The 12,230-nt window shown below is 44.0% G+C and overlaps 1 protein-coding gene across 4 annotated transcripts in view; it reads left to right on the top strand.

Moving 5' to 3' along the window:
- The window catches only part of ANKFN1 (ankyrin repeat and fibronectin type III domain containing 1), a 224,302-nt gene that overhangs the window by 57,132 nt on the left and 154,940 nt on the right, over positions 1–12,230 (top strand). Inside the window, exon 2 of one of the 4 annotated variants that reach the window (XM_081181276.1) lies at positions 597–671. The exons of the other annotated variants lie outside the window; for them this stretch is intronic. The gene's annotated coding sequence lies outside the window, so the exon portion shown is untranslated. The remainder of the gene's footprint in view (positions 1–596; positions 672–12,230) is intronic. 4 annotated transcript variants of the gene reach the window in all.

Genomic DNA, 12,230 nt, shown 5'->3' with positions numbered 1-12,230 from the left:
CATCCCCTTGCAGAGGACCATCAGTGCCGGATTTACATATATGCTAAACAAGCTATAGCTTAGGGCCCCACTCTCTTGGGGCCCCCAAAAAATAAAGGGGGAAAAACTGGATGTACATTTCCAAAATATAAGATAAAAAACAAATAAAATAAAACCTACATACAGCAACAGTGTTTTGTGGGCTCCTATGATGTAAGTAATGGGCCCCGCCTGCTAGCCTGCTCCCTAAAATATCACTGGTTTGCTCATTTCTATATATAGGGTGCCATGGACTGGTTGCATGGCCTCATCAAACCTAAATCCAGCCCTGAGGACCATTGACAGTGATAGGAATGGTTTTCCACTCTTTTTTAAAAAAATGGTTTTTAAACAAATACAATAACCATTAAACATTTATCCAGCAGTTAGTGGTGTTAGTTTTACCCATTGTCTCTAGATAGTCACTTGCACATTCAGCATTCAAAAATTTACTTACTGATCTCGCCTAATCCCAGAACAGAGCAGGAAACTATTGGGATATGTTTTTTGAGTTCCAAAGGCCCTGATTATGCTATTTCTTTGGCTTTCTAAAAATAGATTTTATGTGTTACTTGCAGGGTATTGTATGGCCTCAAAAGTAAAACCTGGAAGTCTGAAATTTGCATGAGCGCCAGTAGTGGGGCTTCTCTAGAGTAAGTAAGTCACTGACTCCAACCAGTGCTTGTAACTGCCTGAACATTCCTCTGTTTTCACTGAGATTGCTGCATTGGCCATGGGACAATTTGCTGGAACAAACCTTAGATCTTTTATGGAAGGCTAATTTTCCCCCAGACAATATCATGTAGCAGACAGTTCACACAGGCAGGCAGCGCTGAGCTGTAAAATAAATGGACTCTGGCGAGAAAGTTACCTTTCCCTCTAAAATTGTCTTGGTATATCTTAAGATAGAGTCTAATTATAGAGATTGGCATATATGGCATGCAAATGAAATCCTATATTAGACTTGAAAGAGGGTGGTCTCCTCCCCCCAGCGCGGCCTTTAACTGGGGGTTTAATGTATGTACAATATACAAACATTTTTGACAGACTATTAACACCTATGATCTTGTAAATATTTGCAATTTTCTAGATCATAAATATTGCTGCATAAGCAGTTCTTTCAGGACATCATTTATACTCCATTAAAGGTTAATTTACAAGTTAGTGCCTTATAGAAAGAAGATATGTGTACTTTTATGTTAATGTGCTGTAAAGGGAGACTGGTGTCTCCAGAAGCAATTTGTAATTCTCCAGCGGCTATTCCCTGTGGCACCACTCAGAGCTCCATGCGAATTCTTTTCATCGGTTCATGTTTATGGCGAGCTTAATCTTCTGTTTTGGAGAAGGAGGGTGGGAGGAGGGAGGAGGAGAGAGAGTGGAAGAAGAAGAAGAAGAAGAAGAAGAAGAAGAAGAAGAAGAAGAAGAAGAAGAAGAAGAAGAAGGGAGAGGGAAAGATCTTAGGTATTCAGGCTGCATTTGAAAGCATCTCTGTGTTTGTTTAAACAGTCTCACATAACACAGAGGCTCATTCGTCACAGGGCTCAGATACCTGCTTCTGAACCTTGACACTACTTGCAACCAGGAGGCTGGGTTGCTGCTGGGCTCCAGGCGTCCTGATGTCATGGGGAGGGGGGAGGTGAGATGGTGACTGAGCAAGGACTAACTTTCAAAGGTGAAAGGCTCCGTTTTAAAAGCAGGCAAGATGTACCTTCCAGCAATTGCAATGCACTCTAGTGCAACCTGTAAACGGTTGCCTAGAATTCAGAAGAACGTGCGTTTTCTTTTGTGACTTTCTAATCTTTGCCGTTTCATTGCGTAAAAAAACACACAATGCAGACAAAGAAGTAGCTACATATGCTCCTTTTTGTCATATGAACTGAAACGTATATAATAATCTGAATGTAACAAATTTCAAGACGACTGCCTTCTTCTTCTTTGGCAATCACTCGTAGCTGAGTAAAGATTGTCCTCCATGAACACAGTCTTAACAGTGAGTCCATAAGTGACAGTGGAGGCCAATTCTGGATCCACGCGTCCTTCCACAGTGAGGATATAGTTTTCCAGGCAGGAGTTGATCATAGTGAGGATTTGCCTAGCATGCCTTCCTCGTAACACGTTTCTCCATTTCATCCTAAGTTTGAGTGTCTTCAAAGCCCATGACACCTTTGGTAAAGGCTGTCCTCCAACTGGAGCGATTGCAGGCCAGTGTTTCCCAGTTGTCGGTGTTTATACTACATTTTTAAAGATTTGCCTTGACAGAGTCTTTGAACCACTTTTGTTGACCACCAGCATTACGCTTCCCCTTTTTAACTTCAGAATAGAGTATAGTTGCTTTGGAAGACCATAATCAGGCATCCACGCAACATGATCAGTCCAACGAAGTTGATGTTGAAGAATCATTGCTTCGACACTGACATTAGTTCGCCTGTCTTCCCAAGTGATGTGTAAACTAACTGCAATGGGGCAATAACTATAGTTTGCTATCCATGTTCATTAAAATGAATAAAAAAGCAATGCAGACATATTTCATCACACCCACAGCAACTTCCATGACTAAAATAAGAACTCATCACGGGGGAGGTCTTCAGACCAGTAGCCCTTTTGTTGCTAAACCCACTGCATGGGGTTGTTTTGCTATGAGGATGAAATAACCATTTTGAGCTCCTTAGATGAATGGTAGAATATCAACGGGGTGATTGATGAGGATACAGATACACATCTTATTGTCATAGTGGTGGGTAGTGAATCAGTCCTGTGCTTTGGGACAGAAATATGTCTCTTCACAAATACTATCAAAATGTACAAGAAGATTTAAATGTAGCAATAAATAATATTATTAATTTTATTATCTGTAACCCACCCATCTGACTGGGTCACCACTCTGGGCGGCTTCCATCATACATAAAAGATAACAACAAAAAAACCATTCCCTATACAGGGCTGCCTTCAGATATCTTTTATAAGTTGAATAGTTACTTATCTCCTTGACATCTGATGGGAGAGCATTCCACAGGGCGGGTGCCACTACCAAGAATGGCCTCTGCCTGGTTCCGTATAACTTCACTTCTCACAGTGAGGGAACCCCCAGAAGGCTCTCAGTCCTGGATCTGAGTGTCCAGGCTAAATGACAGGGTGGAACACTCCTTCAGATATACAGTGGTACCTCTGGATGCGAATGGGGTCCGTTCCGAAGCCCCGTTCACACCCTGAAGCAAACGCACCCCGCGTCTGTGCGAGCGTGGGTCATGATTCGCCGCTTCTGCGCATGCGTGTGATGTCATTTTGAGTGTCTGCGCATGCGCGAGCGCGAAACCCGGAAGTAATTCATTCCATTACTTTTGGGTCACCGCGGAGCGCAACCTGAAAACGCTCAACCTGAAACAACTTAACCCGAGGCATGACTGTAGAGGCCTGAATCTGTTTAGGGCTTTAAAGGTCAGCGCCAACATTTTGAATTGTGCTTGTAAAGTGCTTCAACACATGAAAATACACACTTTTAATAGCCACCGGGGGCAGGGGGAACCACGTGGCGGTGTCTTCAGAACGCAAGGAGACACATTAAACGTCATGCACCAAATGCCAGCAATCCCCCTGTAGTTACTTCTCTTGATGGACAAGTTATTGCTTTCTTGTTCCTCAGCCCCAGCTACTCTCTTCGATGACTCATCAGCAGCGTCGTAAGCAGGGACCGATGCATTTGCACGCTGTGACGCCATGGATTTAGCAGGAAATGAACTGGGAATAGCTATCAAACAGAGAGCATTTGCCCCTTCAGTGTGATAAATATCATGATATAATATGAACGGGTTGGAGTAAAAGGTACACACTTAACACACCAATTTACCGGGAACATTTAGGGGACTAGACTAGTCCCCCTATTCCACGGATCACATGTGCCTGTGCTGCATGAAAAAGTGTTTTCTTTTGTCTGCATTTCAAACAGAGGACTCTTCTGTGACAGCTCTTCAAATAGGACTCTGAAAAGCAGGACACAGGGTGACCCTAACTTTCGAAGTTAATCCTTTCCTAGTCCTGTCTGCAAAATCTCTTCAAGACTACCCTCACGTTAGAACTGTTACAACTCTGTAATGATGATGGTTGGAAGCTTACAAGGAAAATGAAATACACTTAACAACCCTCCACACACAATACACTGGATTCTTAACAGCCTCCCCAGCCTGTGAATTAGCACCCACCTCCATCTCCACCTTTCTGTATCACAATTGCATGAGGAGATGCTTCCTCTGTTTGGAACTAAAATGCTGCTACTCTCAGTTCAGTTGCAAACAAAGCTGGGGTAGGCAGGTATTTCTTCCAAAGGTAACAAGACCAGCCACAGTGAGCCAGCCATGTTTTACGTAAGTCCCTCTGCTAGTATTGATTATTGATTATTGATTTTCTATACCGCTTAGTATATTTAAAATATCTCTAAGCAGTGTACAGAAAACTGAAGCAACGTCAGAGAACTTCAACAAAATATAACAAAAAACATAGAGGTGCATACAAAAATGTTACATTAATACAAAGTTACACACACACATATATATATATATATACAGAGGTACCTCGGTTTTCAAACGTCTCAGAAATCGAACGTTTCAGTTTTCAAACACTGAAAACCCGGAAGTAACTGCTTCAGTTTTCAAATGCTTTTTGGAAGTTGAACATGCCATGAGGCTTCCATATTGAGTTTTCTGTAAGTAAATGCTTCCGTAAGTAACTGCTTCGGTTTTCAAATGTTTCGGAAGTCGAATGGTCTTCCGGAATGGATTTCGTTCGAAAACCGACATACCACTGTATATAATGAAATAAGTACTATGTATATACTAATATAGATGTATCAGGAACATTGCTGCAGGCGACAGGAAGAGGAAGGTGCTTTTTCTTTGCCAAGACAAAGAAAATCATTTTTCACATGCTACTGGTTTACAGTAAGGTCAAACATTCTTGCCTCACCGTTGCTCCAGAGCTCTGGAACTTCGGACCTTGGTAGATTGGCAGATAGGTGGGTGAAAGAGCCACAAGGAAATGGCCAAACTGGCTGATGGAACCACAACAGCATCAGCCCAAATTTAGTTGGGCACCTCAAGTGGATGTAAACAGGGCTTTCACTGGTTTTCATAACTATATTTGTGTTGATTGGGGAGAGGAGGGAGAAGAGGAGAAAGCAACAGGATTAAAATAAGGCACATACTGATGCTGTTGAGCAGCCTATTTGTATCTAATACTATTTGTATCTAATAGATTGCTAGGAGGAACAAGTGACTGAGCCAGCAATCCTATGCCCATTCACCTGGGAGTAAGTCTCACTGAGCTCAATTGGAGTCACTTCCAAGTAAAGCATTACTAAAACTCTGGTTCTGGTTGGTCTGGAACCAGAGGGTGGGTGCCACTACCAAGAAGGCCCTCTGCCTGGTTCCCTTTAACTTCACTTCTCACAGTGAGGGAACCCCCAGAAGGCCCTCAGAGCTGGCTCTCAGTTTGTGGGCAGATTGACAAAGGTCCATATAGTTAAAGCTATGGTTTTGCCAGTAGTGATGTATGGAAGTGAGAGCTGGACCATAAAGAAGGCTGATCGCCAAAGAATTGATGCTTTTGAATGATGGTGCTGGAGGAGACTCTTGAGAGTCCTATGGACTGCAAGAAGATCAAACGTATCCATTCTGAAGGAAATCAGCCCTGAGTGCTCACTGGAAGGACAGATCCTGAAGCTGAGACTCCAATACTTTGGCCACCTCATGAGAAGAGAAGACTCCCTGGAAAAGACCCTGATGCTGGGAAAGATGGAGGTCACAAGGAGAAGGGGATGGCAGAGAACGAGATAGTTGGATAGTGTTCTAGAAGCTACCATCATGAGTCTGACCAAACTGCGGGAGGCAGTGGAAGAAAGAAGTGCCTGGCGTGCTCTGGTCCATGGGGTCACGAAGAGTCAGACACGACTAAACGACTAAACAACAATATCTCACCCCATTCTAGGAATTGAGGATATTGTTTTCCATTTAAGAAACCAACTGATTCTCCCATATCTGCTCAGCCTTGACTATTACAAGCTAGTCCAAATGAACATCTTGTAGAGCTTCCAGAAACGAATTGGCTTCAGTGGTCGATGAAAGTCTCCACTGAAGAGAGAGGTGGTGTGGCCATCAATAAAGCCTCTAGCCTCTATCTGTGCCTCTTGTTTGGACTCGTGGCAGTACAATCTGGTAAAAACCAAAAGGATGCTTGATTTAGGGGTGGCAGCGGAGCGTAATGAAAAAGGTGGTCCCTGAGAACAAGCCATTTTAATGCAAAGCCAGCATCTTGAACCATACCTGGAAGAAAAGAGGAAGCCACATTAACTGAAACCTAGTTCTTTTACCTTGCTGCATTTGTTCACACTTATTATCCATTGTTACTCTCGTTTCTCCATTTCTCTCCTCTTCATTTTCTCAGAGCCCAAGTGTGATAGTTTCCCCCTCCCTCACAATCTCATTTCCAATTGTGTCATTTCTTTTAGATAAGCCTGAGGACAGGGACTGTCTTATCACATACCCTCCAACATTTCTCCAGAGAAAGTAGGGACGTCCTAAGGAAAAGCGGGACATTCCGGGATCAAATCAGAAACCAGGATGGCTTCTGTAAATCCAGACTGTCCCTGGAAATAGGGACACTTGGAGGGTCTGTTGTCATTGGCATTTGTTACCTGCTGTGGAAGTCTTTTGGAAGGCTGAAGAGAGGGAGTAAAAACATTGCTTTAATTTATTTATATACCAGCCTTCATCCGAGGCTCACAGAGAGGTTACAATATAAAAACACAAAAATACACCCCATATTAACGATATAACAAAGGTGTCAAGCGAGCCTTGCTGGGGAGAATATTCCGCAAGTGGGGAGTCACAGCAGAAAATATCCATTCTCATGTTGTCACCTTCCAGATTTCTCAGGATGAAGAACAGCCACAGATTATTGTTACAGGGTCTGGGTCAGCTCATATGGGGAGAGGTGGTCCTTGAAGTATTGTGGTCCTGAGCCATTTAAGGCTTTATACATCAAATCTGGCACTTTGAAATGGACCCAGAAACCAATTGGCAGCCAGTGCCGTTGAGCCAGGATTGGCATTAAATACTCTAACCACCTTGTCCACGTGAGCAGCCTGGCCACTGAATTTTGCATCAGCTGAAGTTTCCAAACCATCTTCAGAGGTTGTTTTCAATAAATAAATGAACTTCAAAGGCTGCTTTATAAGCTTGGTTTGCTTCAGAACAACGAACCAGGAGCCCAGATTCTCAAATTACAGTAAGCCAGCACTTCTTGGTTAGTTTTGATGTACTGATCAGTTTTGGTTCTTTACATTTCTGATTTTTTCACTCTTACATTCAGTTTTCCACACTGCTGCAGCAATTTGTGATTATGCTTTTTTAAAAGAAAAAATCGCCATGAAGGTTCACCAGCATTTTAGTGTGAGTGCCTCCTAATATACACATTTTTCTTTATGCAATTTTGACAAATATACACATTTTTACAAACAATTTCCACAAATGTAATGCATCTTTTTGTGTTCCTTTCACTAACACAGTAAAGCAGGACAGGCATGCTGGTTTACTGCAACGTGCAAATGTGGCCAACTGTGATAAATCTCAGATTCTCTAAAGTCCATTCATGTTGTGTGTGTGTGTGTGTGTGTGTGTGTGTCACATTAAGGAATGTTAGAGAGGAGGATGGGGGTTGGGTGGTGTCATCAAACAGCTTTGCAAATAGTGAGACGTCAGTGCTGTGACTCCCTGCTTCTTTCTAAAAAAGATTTTTAATTTAGTGGAGATTAAGTAAATGGAAACCTAGACAGCATCTTAAAAAGCAGAGACATCACCTTGCCGACAAAGGTCAGTATAGTTAAAGCTATGGTTTTCCCAGTAGTGAGAAGTCCCACCTCATGGGAAGAGTAGGCTCCCTGAGTAGTCCCACTTCATGTGAAGAGAAGACTCCCTGGAAAAGACCCTGATGTTGGGAAAGACTGAGGGCACAAGGAGAAGGGGACAACAGAGGACGAGGTGGTTGGACAGTGTTCTCGAAGCTACCAGCATGAGTTTGACCAAACTGCGGGAGGCAGTGGAAGACAGGAGTGCCTGGTGTGCTCTGGTCCATGGGATCACGAAGAGTCGGACACGACTAAATGACCAAACAAAGTAAATGGAAATGGGCATGTTAGAATACTGAAATTCAGAGTTTGTAAAAGCTTATAAATCCACCTACAATTCTGGGAAAGCTTTCGTTATGCAAACCACACCTCTGTAGTTGCAGTTTGTTTCTCCAGATGTTGAAGCCACACTGTACGTGTAACAGTTAACATTCTGTTGAGATAGCTTTTTAAAAAGCAGTTTGCATTAGATAGGCTATTAAATGACAGCTCTCACTTCTACTGATATTGTGTGGAGAAAGGTTGTTGTTTTGTGTCATCTGATTAATGATCCCTATAGTTGTCAGATCTGTTTAGACCTCACAGCCTTCCTTCAGGGTGCGAAAACTCTTGGGATCTGCAGAACACTCAAGGACTTGTTTTTAATTTGAAACACTGGAAGCTTAACTATTTTGCAGGTGTTTATGATAAGAAAAGGGACGCAGGTGGCGCTGTGGGTAAAAGCCTCAGCGCCTAGGGCTTGCCGATCGAAAGGTCGGCGGTTCAAATCCCTGCGGCGGGGTGCGCTCCCGTCGTTCGGTCCCAGCGCCTGCCAACCTAGCAGTTCGAAAGCACCCCCAGGTGCAAGTAGATAAATAGGGACCGCTTACAAGCGGGAAGGTAAACGACGTTTCCGTGTGCGGCTCTGGTTCACCAGAGCAGCGATGTCACGCTGGCCACGTGACCCGGAAGTGTCTTCGGACAGCGCTGGCCCCCGGCCTCTTGAGTGAGATGGGCGCACAACCCTAGAGTCTGGCAAGACTGGCCCGTACGGGCAGGGGTACCTTTACCTTTATGATAAGAAATAAGAGTGCCAAAAATATGATTTTAATTCTTTACCATATTTGCCACTAATGGTTGCAGCTGATACCATTGAAATGGGTTGCAACAGAAACCCATTTGTTGTTTTCCTTGCAACAGAAAATCCATTTTGAATGACTTACATTTAGAGGGATTTTGAGGGGTGTGGATGTGAAAATCTGCTTCAGATGCAGTAGTTGGCATCTTTATCTTCCCTTTGCCCTAGAAAGACAGCAGGGACTAAGATTTGCCTCATTTTTTAAAAGGTATCACACAGTTCCCTGGAAGACATTCAAATCCCCAGTGGTCTGTAATTTGATTGTTTCAAATTTTAATAATGCATAATGTAATTACGGTATCTGTATAATGTAATTATAGTAGGCTGGGAGCTGCTTTAGGAACTCTACTCAAGAAGTGGCTTATCAGCCAACCAATCAGTCAACAAAATCAGAGCACAACCTGGCTGCTTTTGTCCTAAGAGAAATGAAGTTAGCCCACCTTGATGAACGAAGCAACAGTCCTGAAAGGCACTCATGGAGAAAGTGGCAGTTTCCACTTTAAAATACAGAGTACTTGCGTGGCGAGTTCCTGACCCCACCCCTCAGGTGGAAATAATGACACATGACACAATTATTAAGGTTAATGGGCTAAAAAAAGGCCACAACTTTATTGGTTACAGGTGATGAGTGGTATTGGCTTAGGCATTGGACCTAACCAACTATATCCTACTCCAGCCCATCTGCTTGAAGTCCGGGAAGGGTTAACTACCGATAGGGGGAGTCCTGCTGATGCACATCAACTAGGAACTCCCCCAGGGTCACCGTCTTAGGCCCTCACCTTCCCAGGCTTCGGACAGGGCCACGCCCCCCGGAATCCTTTAATGGACTACCCTTCAATATGTGGGGCAGGTGATGGCGCTACCTCCCCTCTTCCACCTACAGAACAATACCAATGCGGGCTGCAAAGAGGGAGATCCCAGGCCGCGTCCTGCCTACGTAGGGCAGGCCACGCCCCCGAGCCAGCCAATTGGCCAGCTAGGGGGTGACGCAGCTGGGAATCCCCCAATCGCGCTGGGCTGGCCTCCACCAGCCGTACACTTGGAGGCGGTGTGAAGCCTGCAACCACACCTCCTCCTTAGGCAGAAGTGGCTTTCCTGAATGAGTGCTCATGATGAGTACACATAATTATCTTAAATGGGAAACCGGGGGGGGGGGAATATTCTTGGATCTAAAGATCCAAGTCTAGGGTAAGTACTCTTTGGTGAGAAACCCCCAGCAGAGGTTTAACATGACAAAGCATGGAAATATAGGCTGTTAGACCTTTAAAATATACCCCTCCAAGCAAGTTCCATTAAAAGCTCCTTCCAAAATTTCCCACTTCCCACAGCATAGAAAAAGACCACACGTTTGTAAGTTATAGAATGCTTTCCTTGCAAACTTTCCTTAGGCTAGATTCCAGCGTTGGCTGGACAGTAGAGTTCCAACCCCACCTGTAAATAAATAAGCAAACCCAAGTTCTGGCTCAGGAAATCTGGAACTCCTGTGCTGTGCAAGGACCATACACAAATGGCCCTTTAGCATCCCGCAGGCTATTTAAGTACAGTGGTACCTTGGTTCTCAAACTTACACGTTCTGGAGTCCGTCCGACTCCCAAAACCATTCAAAAACCAAAGCGCAGCTTCCGATTAGCTGCAGGAGCTTCCTGCACTCAGATCGGAAGCCGTGTAAGCCACTTCCATATTTTTCGCTCCATAAGGCACACTTTTTTCCTCCTAAAAAGTAAGGGGAAATGTCTGTGCGTCTTATGGGGTGAATGTGTTGTCGCTGGCTCCCTTTCCAGCCCCACCCCCTTGCCCATTCCTCCATTGTGCAATGTTCTGTAGACGGAGGTTGTTTGTTTCCCCAGCAACATGTGACTGGCTGATTATCTGTCTGGAAACTGGTAGAAACGGCTCCCTTTCCTTTCCTAAAGAAGCTGCAGAAGTGTGAGTTGAACCCCATAAAAACAGGATTTTTTTCCCTTTGCAAAGTAAGCTCAACAACTTTGAGCTGATCCTCAAAAAACGGGGCTTTTCCCCTTTGCAAAAGAAGCTGCACAACTGTGATCTGATCCCCCCAAAATGGGGCTTTCCCCCCTTCCTCCTCCAAAAAGTAGGTGCGTCTTATGGTCAGGTGCATCTTATGGGGCGAAAAATACGGCGCTTCTGGGTTTGCGGCGTTAGGGAGCCAATTTGTTCAACAGCTAAGCCATTCAGGGACCAAGGTACCACTGCATTGGGAGGGTCTTTAACAGTGCCAGCTCGTGGGTTGGGAGCTTGGGGGTGAGCAGAGAGGGCGTCGTTCAAGTTTACGTCAATGCTCAGGAGCTGTGTGCCGTTTTTCACAGCATATGGAGCAAAAGATGAATGGCTCTGATCCACTTGTCAAGGATGAGATTCAGCTCCAGCTGCAGTGGTAGTTAAGAATAGATCTCAGGTCTGAATTTTCCTGTGCATGTCAGCACAACCCGGCAATGATAAATGAAGGACCAAAGGGTCTTGGAGAGATGGGGATGGGAGGCAGACTGCGTGTTTGTGAATATGGATCAGGAGAGGACCTGAACTGCTACCTTTCCTGCGATCATTTTTTAACACAGACACAAAGGGCAAAATATTGCCCCCAATTCTAGCTGGGATATCTTATCAATCCCTATTTAAAGCATGTGGATTTTGCCTCAGTGGAAAAGGATGATGTAATTACCCAAAGAGTCGCTTTGTCTGCCCTGACGACAAGAAAGCTGAGAACAGCTGTGTGTCATAACATAATATAACAATTGTTATCCTGATTTGGTGGAGCAAATTCAGATTCCTCTATTAATGTGTTTTAGGTTTTCCTCCCTCTAAGCAATATGTTTTTAGGTGACTTTTCCCTGCCTTTGTTGCATCCTATGGATATGTACCACATTCGATTGCTTATTAGTTGCTTCTTAAGCCAAAAAATTTCAGAAAATCACATTTAATGGATAATTTGTGTGGGGGTTTATAGAGCTTGGTAAGCATGAATAAATCCTAGCCACTCAGTTTTACATACAGTGGTACCTTGGTTCTCAAATGCCTTGGTACTCAAACAACTTGGAACCCAAACACTGCAAACCCAGAAGTACTGTAAGTGTTCCAGTTTGCAAACTACTTTCGAAAGCTGAAAGTGCTCCATTTTGAGTATTACGCTTCCGATTTGAGTGCCACACTTCCGTTTTGAGTGTTATGCTGAGGTCTTTACTG

The sequence above is a fragment of the Podarcis bocagei genome, assembly GCF_964188305.1.
Source record: "Podarcis bocagei genome assembly, chromosome: 2".
NCBI classification, from domain to species: domain Eukaryota; kingdom Metazoa; phylum Chordata; class Lepidosauria; order Squamata; family Lacertidae; genus Podarcis; species Podarcis bocagei.
Note: the sequence above shows the minus strand (reverse complement) of the source record. Positions and strands in the feature narration are given on the sequence as shown.